This window comes from Hakea prostrata, chromosome 1 (assembly GCF_041222555.1).
Source record: "Hakea prostrata isolate BN-2017 chromosome 1, UWA_Hpros_2, whole genome shotgun sequence".
Taxonomy (NCBI): domain Eukaryota; kingdom Viridiplantae; phylum Streptophyta; class Magnoliopsida; order Proteales; family Proteaceae; genus Hakea; species Hakea prostrata.
The window spans coordinates 3,500,563-3,517,708 of record NC_142600.1 but is presented as its reverse complement, the minus strand read 5'-3'; the positions used below and the strand labels follow the sequence as shown (position 1 = coordinate 3,517,708).

General features: G+C 35.6%; 1 long non-coding RNA gene across 6 annotated transcripts; it reads right to left on the bottom strand.

Annotated features, from left to right (window-relative positions):
- Positions 1–7,220: 7,220 nt before the first annotated feature.
- On the bottom strand, positions 7,221–11,999 carry LOC149026721 (uncharacterized). Of its 6 annotated transcripts, none has more exons than XR_016173460.1 (6): positions 11,689–11,999; positions 10,830–11,040; positions 10,620–10,746; positions 10,341–10,443; positions 8,854–10,115; positions 7,221–8,445 (listed from the first exon to the last, which is right to left on the bottom strand). It is a non-coding gene; the product is annotated as an uncharacterized LOC149026721 (long non-coding RNA). The 6 variants fall into 6 exon arrangements; XR_016173459.1 differs by having other exon boundaries at positions 7,221–9,805; positions 9,906–10,115; XR_016173462.1 differs by having other exon boundaries at positions 7,221–9,648; positions 9,906–10,115.
- Positions 12,000–17,146: the final 5,147 nt, after the last annotated feature.

Below are 17,146 nucleotides of genomic sequence, written 5' to 3'. Positions count from 1 at the left end.
ACATTAATTTAACTAATTAACCAACGAAGAGTGAATTACAAGAAACATGGAAACTCAATTGAAAAAGTACACTAACATCTATTATCCCTGTTAAAATGAAGTCGATGCCACATTGCTTAAAATCCATATGCCACAAAGAGATACTATTTATATTTAAAGAAGAAAGGAAAGTGAAGTATAACTTTACATAATTGGGCCTTGGTAAAGTACTTTTTAGCAATTATGAATAAGGAAAAATCTTATTATAACTTATATGAAACTCACCATCATACACAGTGGCCATCGACGAAGATGGCAGTTCAGAGAATGATTAAAAGAAACAAAGTTGAGGTCTAAATCAAGAATGGACGGCTAGTTTGGTCCATCAATCCTATCCATGTCCATCTTGGCATATTCATTAATTAGACCATTCGGAATGGTTCATTGGTTCTTGTAATACCGTCAACGAATTCAAAATTAGATCCTACCCTATCCTATTCCACCACACACATATATATATTCTCATTTCAGATTCTCGTTAGTTTCCATTAAAATGATTCTGATAGTGATAGCAATGCATGTGTCTTCAATTCACTGGTCACCTACCATAATACTTTTCAGAAATTTAAACAAACTGAACCAGCTGAGAATAGTGAAAGTTCCAATTTCTCCAACCAGAGCAAAAGAGGGTTGACTTAAAGCATGAGATATCACTGCAACACCACCCTACCAGCGAAGGAAGAGCTAAAAAGCAAATGAAAATGCTTAGAACGTGCTTTCTGGGCAGTTTTTTTAGTTAACTATTATGACGCAACTTGAACTTTGGATTCCAGTCTTCCTGGGATCCTCTGCTCTGCGTCCACTATGCATTGCACCCTCGACACTACTGCTATTGTTGGTCTCTCTTAGATTTGCTTCCCAACAGATCTAATTAATCTAATCTAACAACACTGGTTACTGGCTATTAATTACTGGAATCTTTGCATATTAAAAATTGGCCACATGATCTACTGATCTTCTTAGTTTGACTAGTGTTAATCATTAGTTTAATTAGCTGCATGTCTCACTCCACTGCTCTACTTAGGATATTAAGTCACTGACCACTTGACAACAGACTCAATACTTGGATTGCATGAGCTGAGCTGAACAGAGCAGGATCAGTAAGTGGCAGAAAGGGCTTCACCGACTAATGAGATACTGTAACAGGAAATTAAAAGGGAGAATATTTTAATACATGGTGATTTTATTTGAACCTTAAACTTATCACCAGCACTTGCCCATTATTAATCCTCATCTTCAGATGATAATGAAGATCCGGGATTTGTCTATTGAGGTCTTTCCTCTGTTCACTTCAAAATCCTAAGAACCTAGGTAGAAGGATTAAAAATGGCAAATTCGATGAAAAAGGATACCATGGATCTTTCACTTACTGCTGTTCAAAGAAAAAAATTAGCTCAAATCAACTACAGGCCAGAGAATGAGATCTAAAGGGTGTGATGATAAATGTAGGAAGATTCATCCCTTTACCCATTCCATTCACTTTGTGAGTAAATGAACACTTCCAAGGGTCAGATTCTTCTGGACATACTCTTATCAGCTCAATGCTGATCGGTATGGACGAATGCATGGAACACAATTAATAGAGCATGTTTTGGAAACTTTTTCTTTTGACCCACCGATCCACGAGGGTTCAAACAATAAATGAACTATGACCTAGAGGATAAAAGTCCTATCAACAACCATGTGATCGGTTTGGTTTGGCCATCATCTTGTTGCCATGTTCTTCCCTTCTCCCCTTTAGCCTTTCAACAATCATAACCATGCATATGAGATTTCAAGAAGAGTGAGCGAGTTGTGTTTTCTGTTACCTTTCCCTTCCCTATAACCTCAAGTCATAAATTATTAATGGTCCCCTCTAGAGTAACCGACAGTATGTTAATCAATCAAGGTCCACCACTGATAAAAAAAAAAAAAACATCAAGGAATCAATCACATCAAAAAGTTTGTCCTAAAAAAGCGATAATTAGAGGTTTTAGAAAAGGAAAAGAATTTAAGAACACCTCATATTCCATTGTTTGGATGAGAACCTTTCCATTAATTTAAAGGACCTTCTATTCGAAAAAAAAATTGTTCAGAGCAGTGTAGCCCCATAGCATAGCCCATGTAATATACTAAATAAGTTGATTCTTAAGTGAAAACCCCCATTTTCATGATCAGTTTAGTCTATAACTGCTCGTTTCTAAAAACCAGTTCAAAGACTTCAACTGTCTCTACTTCCCTCTCATTTCTCTGTTCCTTCACTTGAGTTTTTTGTATTTCATCACTGTTATATCAAATTCTAGTTTAGACCACCAAGCCAGAATGAACCGTTTGACATCACACATCTAGTTTAGACTTGGGTCAAGGAGCCAGCTAGTAACATTTTCGCATATACTTTCCGGGAAATGACTCATCCTAGGGACTATCCTCATGAGATTGCTACGTGGAAATTTTAACATATTGGCATAGACGTTCGATAGATATCTGAGATGTTACTTCTTGGCAAAAGTGGTGAGATGATGAGAAACAACTTGTTTCTATCTGAATGCATGTCAAAGCATTAAATTCGGCATTTAATGCTCTTCTCTTATACATTAAATGCTTAGCGCTTATCAAGGGAGCTTCAATCTGTCCAAATCTTCTTGTGTGTTGCTTCCTTATGATTTGTTTGGAGTTTAAGAGGGAACACGTCATATCCAAAGCCCACGTAAGTCAAGATCATTGACAGATTTGGGAGAAAGTGTATTAAGCCCTTAGCTTCTCCAACAAGATTGGTGCCACACTCAATCCTAGCCCTTCATCCTAATAGAAAGGATCCGACGATCAAGGTGGGTTTGCTCCAAAAAGAACCTAGATTCATTTATAAGGGTGAGAAGATAAGAAAAAATCCCTTACGCATTACTCTCCTGCAACTACCCAAGAGATCCAAAACTCTTCAGGCATTAACTTCTCTCAACGAGAATCTGTGTTATCCAGAATCTGACTTGATCATCGAATGGCTTCCCATCCTAAGAGGCGACACACTCTCACTATTTTTTTTGTCCACGGATAGCTAACTCAGGTCATCCTCAAACAAAACTAGGAGCTAACAAATTTTGGAGCAACATTCACCAAATTGAATTATACTCCTATAGCTCACACTCTTTGGATTCTATTTCTTACTAACCTCCCTAAGAGCGGATTGATGATAGGGTTTAGAACTGGAATCAATTGTTCTTAGCAAACTTTAGACATGTATAGGAATTTCCGCTGATAATTGGAAGATGCCACACTAGTCTCGCTTAGAAGAATTAAGATTAAAACAAAATTAAAAAAAAAAAAAAAAAAAAAAAGCTCCCCTTCTTCCTCATCTAATTCTCCTTCTTTCTTCTTTGATAATTGACGAGGAGCAGAGGAGCAGACAATCTCCCTGAGGTTCCTAATGAGGAGCCTACCAACCATGTTGACATAGTAAAAATATCTTCATAATCTGCTGGAGTTCTAGCCAATAACCTACTAAAAACTTCACAAGGAATCTGCAATTGGTCAAATGGAGGACAAATATTCAACCAAAAAAAAAAAATGGACGACAAATAATAGGAAAAAAAGAATCCAAGCCTAATAAGAAGTTGAATCTATAATTGAATAATTCATCCATAAGGCCTTTTAGACTATGCTTAAGGTAACAGAATATCTTAGCTACAAGAGAAACACAAAATCATGGAGCAGAAAGTCGGTTCATCAAAACCCAGTTCAAAGACTTTCCATTTAGACGTGGCATACAGAGAGAATCGAAAGGGGATTCTTCATAGAGCTTCCAAGGCAACAGATGTTGGAGAACCTCAAGGAGATCGTCTACTTTAGCTTCCTCGTCATTCAGAGATGAATAAGGGGAATTAGATGAGGAAGAAGGGGTTTTTTGAAGGAGTTTACTCTTTGAACCGGGTTCTTAAAAAGGGGCTGGCATAGACTTAAATGAGTTATAAAAGTGGATTTTCTTTCACTTAAGAATCAGCTTTTAATATGTACCCTCTATTCAGTACATTACACGTGTCATGCTATGGGGTTGTACTGCTTTGCCCAACAGAGAGATGTGCACAACAGACAATTTTCCCCCCTTTATTCTCTTATGGGGTAATTTGCTACCATAAATAGTGAACAAAGTGATATGATAAGAGAATGATATAAAATAACCATGGAGAAACAGTACCTCACAAATGCATGAGATACAAGAAAATCACAAGGATGTCCTTCAGATGTGCAAGAATTTTGGCATTTATTAATAATTTAGCGTATTTTGTGATTATGACTCATAAATATAGGACATCAGCAGTTCGAATCTACCTTTTTAGGTTAAAGTCATTTAAACAAAGTTATTTTCAGAAACTTTAAACATGGAAATGATATCCAAAGATTATCTGTCGGTTGATCATTGTTCTAGTCAATCTATTCAATGCAGGAAATGTTGCCTAATTAGCAGTGTGACTTCGATCTTACAAACAAGAACTGATCGGGGAATGAAGGTAAAGTGTACATTCAAGTGGTTGGACGCGTTATAACAACAATCAGAGTGGTTGGATAAATTGCAGCTATCTATTGCACCAGTAGTAAAATTACAAGAGAAAGTCAGGTCGATCCCAATGCTAGACCTTCTCTTCAGGAAGGAGTTTCGGTTTTCCCAAGAGGCACTTTAACGTTCCCAATTCTAGACCTTCAGTTCTAGTCGATCCCAGCTAGGGTCCATTAAACCGATTCCAATTGATTTACTCTGATGTAAATCAAATAGCTCTAAACCATTCAATCCCCTATTACGATTTTCATAAAATGTTCCTATGCAGCAAAGTCTAGGGTGGGTCTCTCACCAGATCAATGGGTTTTTTTTCATGTGGAAGGCTGATTATGATCAATTCTAAGTTTCTAACAGACCAACCGGACTATTGGGCTTGCAGTCCTAATTATAGGATTTTGAAACCCAATGTCCCTATTCTAGGATTTTGAATCTCGATGTCCCAATTCTGATATGAAGCAATCGTACTTAACCGATTTGATCCCACCGATCTCAATCCCTATTTCCATAGCCCTATCCCTATTTTCATAGCCCTAAGGGACTAAAATTTTGAATGAAAATTTATCAATTACAAAGGGCAGTGTTTAAGGGACTAAAATTTTGAATGAAAATTTATCAATTACAAAGGGCAGGACACTGACAGGTTAGGTAAGATGTCATCCTGGGCCAGCCTGGATGCTTCTTTCTGCTATTATAATCCATACGAAGGAAGAATCATGAATTCATGATCCCCATTACCTCAGGTGCTTAGCTTTCATTGGATCACTGGCAATGAATGTAGATAGTGATACTAGCTTGGTCGTTCTTTTTATGTGGACTAACTGAGGATCTGTCCTATCTCGCGGCACAATGGCCCCGCAACCGCAACAACATGAGAGGTTCTCTTCCCGAGGTAGCTCATGATTTGATCTTCCAGAGCTAAAAACGTTGCACAGTGCTTTAAGGAGTTCAGGCGGTTCAGGGCCACTAGGAAGACGTTGACATTCATTTCTGCGCCCTGCAGTGACAGTGGCAATAATTTGCCACTGGTCGTTTGGCATGACATGGTTGGTGGAGCCCACTTTCGCAACCAAAGGAAAAACTAAAGAAAGTATGGCTGACAACACATACCTCTCAGATCTTGGACCATCTGTGAACAACGATGAGAGCTTCCCCGAATTCGTTGATTCTTTTTTTGTGGATGAAACCTGCTAATTGTTTTATACCATAAGATATAATTTCTCTCCACTCACTTTGCATGAGGAAAATATTCGATTTGAACAATAGAAAGTGCAAGTGACATAAGATTTCAATCATCTATGGCCTATTGGGTAGATGGCTGGAAGAACTTAAACAAGTTGGGGAAGAGTGTTTAGAAAGCAAGAAAAATTGAGTGGTGGGAAGGAAGCAATGGAGTCCAGCAAAAGTCATTTTAAGCGGGGCTGCTCATAGCGAATTCTGGGCTGCCAAAAGGTAACTCAGCAGCTCAAGAAGGTAACAGGGGGAAGATGAAGCCTATACCAAGATAACTTGGAAGGCCCGCCTCCCCACCTTACGTGAAACTGAATTTCAGAGGAAGCAAGACATGAAGGGTGGCATAGAATTTATTATTTGAGATGGAGAAGGAAGGGAGGTACTTGCACAATCCATCCCTGCTACCTTCTTTTCAGCACTTGCAGCTGGTATCGGATTACTTGAGGCCTTGCCAGATTGTCACGAATATGTTTAGATTGGGTCTGATTGCCAGCTCTTGGTGAACATATTGAACAATGAATGCTCAGTCCTATATCCATCCAGCTCATACCCATTTGCACGATATCCAATGTTTTGCTCTAAGGATCTAGATTTTAAGCTCATTATTGTTCATATGAGATCCAATTCTGTAGCAGATCTCTCAGCACGGAAGGCCTCATTTACCATATAAAAATGAAGGCTTTCAATGAGAGTGTAGGATTAATCCATTTGCAAGATATCCAATGTATTTGCCTCCCTTCAATGCAGAGTGTAGGATTGATCCATTTTTATTGAGTGGTTATTATAGCTTTGCTCGGACACTTTTTTAGCACTTTCTGAATGAATTTCTCCTTTAACTCCCCCCCCCCCCCCAAAAAAAAAAAAAAAAAAAGGTTAGGATTTCCCTAATGAATGAAAATGAACCGATGGAACACTTAATCATTAGCTACTATCATACACAGCTATACAAGAAATCAAGACTCTTGAGAACTAAAACTACAATAATACTATGAAACAAAACTAAGAATACAAGCAATCAAGACTCTTGAGAACTAAAACTACAATAACACTATGAAATAAAACTAAGGATGCAAGTTTTAAACCTAATGACTCAAACCTTATTCTAACCTGTCGGATGAATAAGATATGAGCAATTTTAAATCAAAATAGAATTATCTTGTTTCTTTCGGTTGGTAAGAACAGATAGTTCTATGAAGTGTTCGTTTTATGTTTCCACGAAATAAAGAAATAGCATAAACAGTTAGAAAAAGACATACATCCTAATCATCTACCTTGTCAATTTTACCCCCCCCCCCCAAAAAAAAAAAAAAAAAAAAGAAGCTAGTCTATTAACCTTTCTCGGGGGGGGGAGAGAGAGGCTAGGATGTTAACCACAGAGATTGAAGACCAATATTCTTACACCCCCCCCCCCCCGGGGGGAAAAGGAAGAGAGAGAGAGATTACATACCAATATTTCTTTGGCTACATTGATAGTTATAAAACAGAAATAAGTTCAGAAGCATCATAAAAAGCATGAAACATAATATTATAGCCAAGATAAACTGACAAGAATTCATTATTGGTCAAGAATGAAAAATTATTTGGTGAATTTTGTCGAGAATAAATTATGGAATGAATAATAAGTTTGGTGTCAAAATAAACAATTATTAGGAAATGATAGTGAGCAAGTGAGAAAAGAGGGAAAAAGTATGGATTTTATATATTAAAAAATGTGCATTGACTATTTTACCCTCATCTTGACTATAAAATTCTAAGTAAACCTGCGCATAAATGAAGCGAATGAAATTCTCACCATAATCCATAATAAACAAAAAGTCTATTATGGATTTTGGAGGTTTTTCTATTATTTTAAATAAAAATAAAACTGATAGTAGATGCCAAACAAATTAAAATAATGAAAATTTCTCATAATTGAGAATGATAATTGATACCGAACCTGAATCTTGACTTCATAAAATAATGCTAACTCTCAACTTGGATTCCTCAAGCGAAGATAATATCACAAATAATGGTTTATCACAACTCATAAGGAGTGAAAAACTTGAAACAACCTCATGTGGCAAAGTAACAGACTCAACCAGCTGCATGAATTATGACTAATGCATGATGTAATTCATAATATAAGTACGAATATCTTTTCTTTGTGAAAAGGAAAGAATCTATTGAGAAACAGTCTACAAACATTGGCTTCTTCATGATATAATTGAACCAGCCAAGGATCACTGTTATGCCAAACAATTAGCAGCTCAATTGAAAAGAACACCTTAGTCAAGGCACCAGCAACTGTGTTGCCTTAGAATAAAGGAAAACACACAAGAATGCAAAACAGCCTGAAGCTTACAAGCAGGAAGATCTTTCATAACTGGTTTACGGTGTTTACGTCGCTGATAAATGATAATAAGATCTTAAAGTTTATTTTTTAAGAAATATTAAAAGTAAATTCAGCTAGTATTGTACATGAATACTGATATCAAATCTATAGATTAGCAGTTGAATAACGCTCCTAGACAATGATAATATAAGCACTTTAGCTATATTTACCTCCAAAAATTCAATTTCAACATGAAGCTGGATGCATATCAGCTCTTCCTTCTAGTCCACCTAGCGCTCAGTTCTTTGTTATCATCCTCTAGCTGGATATGGTTAGTCTGCAAATTGAAGATAGGTCATTCCTCTGTACTGACTTCTTTACCTATGAAAGGAAGCTGTAGCACATAAAAACACTGATGTACAATAGTATCAGACTGCTGATAAAAAAACATGCACAAAAATTTTACTCTAGAAATGTGCTATATGAACAACATACGCAACAGCGTAACCCCGTGAATAGTAAAAGATGTTTGTGTTCTTCAAAAACCACTTTCTGCAAGAAAGTGCATTGTGGACATGCCACAGTGTGTTTCTCCTGAACAGATATTAACTATTGCCTCTTATTTGCTCTGTTAATTTCTGACTACCTCTATTTCTTCAATGAATCTGTCTGCCTGAGGTCAGCACACATCAGCTTAAATAACTAACACGCAAACTGCAAATAAATAACTATTGGACACTTATACCTTTTACTGTTCATGATAAGCAATCTGTCTTTTGCCCTTGCACTTTCTACAGATGTCATCAATCTCCTAATCACATTCCTCTTACCATAAAACCAGAGAGGGCTGAGTAACCACCATAAGGAACTTGATGTAATCTGAATGGTTAAAAACATAAAATCTGATGTTCAGTCCAAATGCTTTGATAACTCTAATTGTTTACAATCCTGCATCAGATCTTATTGTTTTTTCTGCTTCTACAACTTCGCTTTCAGCCACTAGAAGTTCATTTTCAGCCACTGAGAGCTACAATAACAAATTGGTTGTCTGTCAAACACTCGGTCAGCTCTAGAAAAATAGTAATACCAATTACTCCAACTCTTGCCATGATGTTCTATTATTATTTTCAATCTTCTAACTATCTGTCCTTGAATTGAAGGAGTTGCTTCTCCTTCTGTTTGAAATGTCATGAATTAATTGTTTCTTAAGGGAATTGACAAGCTCTAAATGCTTACAGATCTCTTTCTCGAGAGTTCCAATTTTGCATGTGACTTGTGGTCACAACTCCTCCTGCAAAACTCGGACAGACAGATTCAAAAGTAGAAAAGTAAAATTCTAAACTTTATCCTTGAATTAGCAAACAAATATTTCAAACCATTTTGTCTTTGGATTGATTTGTAGTGTCCGTAAGATACTTGATTTTCCTTCTCCAACTTGGTTACCAACATCTCCAATTCAACTTTCTTTGAAAGCAGAGCTTCTATTTTGGACTTCAACCTTCCGAACTTGCCCTTCAGTTAGATGGCTCTCCTTGGCATGCTGCACCATCACAAATTGAGTCTAAGAATCTTACCATTCAGACATCCATCGACTGGTTGCAAGGAATCTTTTTCTGAGACAACATGAAGAAATAATTGACCATGGATTCAATCAAATTGGAGTTGAGAATCCTTGGCAGCCAAGTCTTTCTCTTTCCCTGCATAACTTATACTCAAGTATCAAATAAGGAATTTAGCCGGTTTATCCAATTCAATTAAGAGGACCTTTGATACATGAAGAAAGTCTTTATCTCTTACCATATATAAGTAGCTTTATAGCAAATTTTCCATTACTTGTGTGAAGAGGCATTCTTTTATTTCTCCAGGTTTTTCTAAACTGATCTCAAGCCATTGTGGATATCTTTTCTTAACCTTGATTGAAGGTGCTCCCCTTCAACTGATATTTAAGACCATTCACATCCAACTTTTTGGAAGCGAGAGTTATTTGTAATTGTTCAATCTTGGAATCTGGAGCCAAAGGAGATATTTAACAAATAAACAATGTTAAACCTGTACAATTCTTCTCAACATTCAAAAACCAGTCAAAAGGCCAGTCATTCTGCAATTACTAGGATCCCTTCAATTAGATTCATTCTAAAACTATTGACAATAAAAGCAGACCAGGTTGAGAGCAGGATTTTTCACCAGTTGTCTAGTTGGAAATATTTTAATCTAGAGCAAGGAAACACAAACCTTTGTCTTTTATAAGACCAGGGTCTCTAAGATATTCATTACCCCCGATAAATTTTATCCAGATCTTCTTTCTGAAGTCTGAGTTCCATAAGCTCTTCCTCTCCTAATAAAAAGTAAAGCATGTTTCAATAATTAAGTGTAAACTGGGTACAATACTATCAAATTAATAGTGGTTTTTTAACCTTGCAGCAAGCTCAGCGACCTTTTGTAAGGAAATGAAACAGTTCAAACAATTTGACAGATCTTCTCATAAGAAAAAATTGCCAAAGAATTATCTACCTGATTCCAATAGTTTGCTCAGCTGACTCCAATTTCACAGACAGGTCATTCATCACAAGATTCAAATTGCCAACATCTTGGGAACATGAGGACAGTTTGTCTTCAAATAACTTCTTATTTCGCACAGCTGTAGATGCAGATTTTGCAAGGTTAAGATTCTGAATGTGCAGAAGCAAACCAGAATATAAGAAGGCACCTAGCATGCTGAACCTGACCAACTAACTGCTGTAGAGTTTCACTGAGCTGACCACATTAGGTCTTTGTAGAAGGTAATTTCGACTCAAGTCCTTTCGAGATCTTCATCTTCACTCTGCTTCACTGAGAACTTTGCATTTTCGTTGGTTGCTTCTTCTTTTTTAACTTCTACTCTAGAATACCTATGCTCGGCTGATTTTTTTTCTTTTTTTTTTTCTGCTTTGTTCTGCATAAGAAACAAAAATGAACCTACGTGTAATTGAAAATGTCTAGAACAATAGATAAAAAACAATTATTTTAAAAGGGAAGCAAATGATATGCAACTGCAATGTTGAAGAGAACGCTCAGCATTGCGCATGAAAGATGCTACCTGAACCTTGGTGTTTCTGATCAGCTAAAGAAACATGTAGTGAACCTATATAGACAATGAATGAACAAGCGGTTGTACTTACCAAAACCCCCCCCCCCCCCCCCCCCAACCTCCCCCAAAAAAAAAAAACAAAAGTTTGAAATCAAGGGAAAACGTTTCTCCTTGTTTTATTAAAGGAAAAAAAAAAGTCATTAGTCAACTATATCGAGAATAATCCGAACAGTTTTCATAGATTTGCGGAGAAAAAATGAAAATAGAGGCGGAGCCAACCCTGAAGTGAAACGACAAGATGAAATAAGATTCTATGAGAAGTACGCATCATAAGATGAGTGCGTTCAGAACAATTATCCCATAGTTCACAACAAATAGATGAGGGGATCCATTTCGCATCCATCTTAATATTAGTCGATTCAGTTCTCATGGAATAATCAAGAACATATGTCATCACTAGGATTCAAACTTTCTATAGATTTAAGTGAAATGCTAGAGTTGTTCGTCAATAACCTCCACTGAAATTCACAATTGCAAGTCTGCCGACGAAGGAGATTCAAATCACTACCGCAATGCCGGGAAGGTCGTCACGGCTCCTGAAAATGATCCTGATAACGATGTAAGGTGATTCAAATCACTACATGGAAGGTCTTCACGGCTCCTTAAACTAACCCTGATAACGATCTGAACTGGTCTGAACTCTTCATCTCTGGAAACCTAGCTCATTCGTCTCTAGAAACCCTAGCATTCATCTTTAGGAACCCTAGCATATTCATCGTGCCAAAAGGAGATCTAGCGAACCCCTGCTCTGAAGATACCAACGCTTCGATGGGAAGCGATTGAAATAAATTGGGCGCCAAGCCGCCAACCACCTATTTATAGCAGCGGGTACCCGCGTGCATCACTTTTTTAAGATCATCCCGATTCGTTCGTAAAATTACGATAAACCCATTCATGGTTCTACTTCTTAGCGTCTTTTTTCATTTGTTTATTCATTATTTTATTTTATTTTTCTTTATTTCTGTGTGTAGGAGAGGACTGAAGGTAAATATAAGAAATTTTTACATGTGGCCTCTCCTCTGTTTCCATTGAAAACTCACGGCACCTTTCTCAAAATTGAAATCTCACAAAGCCCCTTCATGTTTTATACTATTAGGTTTTCGTTAGTTTTAAATTTAATTTGACAATTTTACCCTTAGTTTAATAAATTTATTTAAAACCCTAACAAAAATTTATAGGAGTCCCCACTCCATTTTGATTGAAAACACTCAACACCTCCCTAAAATCAAAATCTTACAAAGTTCTCCTCCACACTTTACCGTATCTATTTTCTTTTAATCATGATATAATTTTACTTTTTCACTACACTTAATTCATGTAAAATCATAAATAATATTTTTTAATATTTATTTTAAAATCCTAAACAATATTTTTTATGTCACCGTATAATTCCAAATGATATGACTGATATTTTATTCAAATTAAAAAATTATTGCATGATCATTTTATCACTCTATGGCCAATGTGGTCATATAAACAAATTAATTTGACTTTAATCAATTTACTGTGTACCTTCACTAATGGTGTGAAGTATGAAAGTGCCGGTTTTTATTTTGGAGGGGATGCGTCATGTTTCCAATGGAAGTGAAGAAGACTCATTTAAAAAAAATTATTACAAATATTATTTAGGATTTCAAATAAACTTATAAAGGAAGGGTAAAATTGTAAAAGCAAATTTTGAAACAAAAATAAACTTTACAGTGTTAAATGTGGATGGGGCTTTGCAAGGTTTCAATTTTGAGGGGATGCGGAGAGTTTTTAAGAAATGGAGGGGTTTATGTAAAAAACTCTTAATATAATTAGGAGAAGGTTTTAAGCATATTCTTAACCCTTAATTGAATGATGAAGAAAAAAAAACAAAAAGAAGAAAATAGAGAAGGGTTAATCCCAGACACGTATAATATATGGTTTTTCATCCCATCGAGTTGCGTTTGTTTGCAAAGGTGGGGTGGGGGAAAAAATGTGGGCCCTATGTGTAATTGGGTGAAGGAGAATGAAATTAATGGATTTTGTAGAAACATGTAAATTATGGGTCCCATTTTTTGGTTTTCCATATTTTTTCAAAAAAGTCCGAGATATTTTGTTTGATTTTCAAAATGTATGGGGTGGGAAAGTTAGCTTGCCACTTCACAAAACAAGTTTCATTAATTTAATAAATATTGTCTATAATTTTTCCACCCACAAACAACCAAACAAACCAAACTTTTAATATTTAATGGATTTTTTTTTCTCGTACCCCACTTTTATTTGAGCAAACAAATGCACCCTAATTGAAAACATTATGGAGTATACAATAAAGTACTATTCCAATATTAATTTGTAACTTTTTTACTTCTTTCTTTTTTGTTATAAGATCTGTTTTATCATACGGAGTATCGTTCGAAACCCTCAAGTTAAATATCAAATATCAACCAACGGGAGTTGGTCAAAGTGGTAAGCAGCTTGGTCTGCTTAAGCAAAGGTCCGGTATCAAAACCTTGTGGATGCAAAAAATTATCACTGGGAGACTCACCCACCACAGCCTAGGTGTGTGACCCAGGTCGAACACCGGATTAGTCAGGGAAGAGCCTTGGAATCGGGGTTAGCAACCCAAAAACAAAAATATCAAATATCATAATAAATAGACCTCAAGTAGGATTGAAATATACTAGGTCATACTTTTACTAGAAAAATTAGTGTAGGTCATGAAATTGTTGATTACTTTGCGTCCAAACCAATAAAATCATAATAAAACTTGTAATCGCTATAATTATTTATTAAGGCTCAACACCCACGAGAATTGTTTATCTATCATTAAGAACTTAAGGTATTTTAGGTAAAAAGAAAAAGAAAAAGAAAATATAGCAATGTAGGAAATTTTATAAGAAAATTGACCATCTAATTGTCTCTTGATGAATAATACTTGTCCATCAGTCATATGAAAGGTTGAGGTAAAATAACAAATTTTTTTATCTTATAAGTCTTAACGTAACATTTGGATGTGACTCATGGACAAGCATCATTCATCCAAAGGGAAATGGACGAGGGAAATGGATGATCCAAAATGAACATGGTAAAATTCAATATCGAATTAAGTGTTAATTGGCTAATAAAAAAATATAATTATGTGCGACATCAATTTCTTTATGCCTTTTTTTTTTTTTTAAGTTGTAATCATCAATCTCTTTATGCAAAAGGGCAAAATTAGATTCGTTATGGCATTTTGTGGGATTTTTCTTTAAAAGGAAAAGAACTTTTTTCTTGGTGTCTACATAAGTTGGGCTTAAATTTTTGATTGACCACTTAAGTGAAAAAAAAAAAATTATAAATTGTTGTAAAAGAACATTTTTAATGGCATTCACAAAAGTTGGGCCTAAATTATTGACTGCCCATTTAAGTGAGAAAAATTTATAAACTGTTCCTAAGGGAATGGCAATGGTTGCTCCGATGGTAGAATTTTTGACAAGATATAGAAAGAATATTTTTACCTTTTAATCATCCACTTAGGGGCTGGATCATTTAATTGAATGATACAACATTTTAGTAATTTGACAAATAGTGGTTAATTGATCATTTGAATTTGAAAATTTAACTTTCAACACTAAATAACTTGAAAATTTCAAACAAAATTAAAAATGGGCAGTTAACAAAAATTCATTTAAATAGACATTCAAGAATTTAGGCCCAACTTAAGTTAAAAAAAAGAAAAAAAAAATCAAAAAAAAAAAAAAAAAAGAGTGTTTTTTAATTGTATGATTTTTTAGTGTCCATCTAGATAATTTAGTTGTAATTTATTTTTTTTTTTATTTTTTTTATAATTGTGGAAAATACTCTTTGAGTTGTGGAGGAGATCTATCCAAAGGAAATATCATTATATATATTTTTTAACAAAGCTAAAATTATATTAAGCTCTCAAGCCGAATATCTGAAACAAGCAATGAGGGGTTTATAATGCAAACTGGTGGAGATGAACACCAAAACCTACTAATGCAGAGGTGGCAGAGGTGGTATGTTAAAGCGGTTAAATACCCAACTTCCCTAGGGGAGGTCCTCGTTTAAAAAAAAAAAAAAAAGCTAAAGACCCTAAAGCCCCTGGCAATATAGTCCACCTTAATTTAATTGTATTATCCTCATACTCCCAATTGTCTTTCATCTTCATAACCAGATTTGTTCATTGTGTGGAATCTCAGAGTAAGAGTGTCAATTGCATACCGAAACCGTTTAACAGTACCAAACCGCACCGTACGTACCGTACCATTTAAAATTCGGTACGGTACATACTAAAACTTAATTTCTTCGGTACGGTTTTGATACATACCAACAAATCAAGGGATATAAATTGTAATTTTACAATTAAAACACTTTACCTTTACAATTTATTTAATTATCTATTTCAAATTTTTTGTTTCATCATTCACTCATCTTCTTAGATTTTACTTGTTTTGTCTCTATTAATTAGATTTACTTGCTTTATATTTGTTAATATCAAATTATATCGATTGGTCGATCACAACAAAAGTGGCATAAGTTCATTCGTACAAAAACTGTACCGCACTAGATACCGTGTTTAAACCGTTTTCCAACACCGATTTAATACCGAAACCGTACCGAACTATTTTTATAAAAACCGAAAGTGTACTGTACCGTTTAAATTCGGTATGATACGATTTTGGTTTTTGGTATTCAAAGTTGGTACCGTACCGAAATCATATCGAATTATGAAAACCATATCAATTGATACATTTATTTCAGAGCAGTTGAAGAAAATGGATCATCGCTAATGTTGATGCCGGGGCACTATAGACAGTGACATTCTTGCACCAAGTAACCGTGATCAAAAGTTGCTTTTGTGTCGATAACATGGGTTTTGTAGAGACGCATGGCTGTGTTTTGGATCAAGAGATCGAGCTGGAAGGGAGACATGTTAGGTACCTAAGTGCCAGACAACCAGAATCAATTACTTTAATGGCATATTCGCGTAAACAAGAGATTATATCTCTCAAAATATGAACCTTTGTTTGGGTTCTACTGGTGGCGGTGAGGCTCTATGGTTGGAGCCAAAGAATGAGAGTGGAAAGAGAAAAGAGACTATAAAGATGAAGATAAAATTGATTTGTAAAATTGAATAAGAAAAGATAAAATTGATATTTTGGATATTTATTTGGTGATGGCATCACCATTAAATTTTAATGCCAAAAGTAAATTTGTAATTGGTTTTTATTTTTAGGGCAATAGATGTAAATGACTACCAACCTATAAGGTGAAAAGCTATACGCCTAATTTGGGCAAAGGGTAACAATATATTTGACTCACGATAGGAAAAATTTATGAAGTCCATTTTTTTATCATTAATTTTTTTGTAGATGTATGAAATGTGTCCCAATATCATATTAAATAGTTGAAATATAATTATAAGTCATATTAAATAATTATGATTACCAACGGGGTTGGTCCAAGTGGTAAGCAGCAATTTGTAAATGAACTTTAATTTTTTGATGTGTTGTGGATGCAAAAAATTTTTTTGGAGACTCATCCACCAGGTTCATTCCGCGACTTTGCACATATCTTGATTACATCTTCAGAGAGAGCTTTGTCGTTCGCAAGGATCGAACCCATGACTTGTTCACTGAAAAGACGCGGCTTGCACATATCTTAATTACATCTTGAGAGCAGAGCTTGTCGTCTGAGGACCAACCCATGACTTGGTCACTGAAGTTTGAGATCACATTATACCCCGCAGGATATTAATCACCCACGTAAGCTCACACTCTCGGTCACCACTTCCATTGGCTGTGTGAGTCGTTTCCTGACCACACGATGGCTGGATGAGCATCACCGGAACCTGCTCGTTACATAAATGAAGTGAACACACATGAACATGCGTGACACGACGCACGCGACCGTACGAATGAACGGTAAGAACCCAACGATT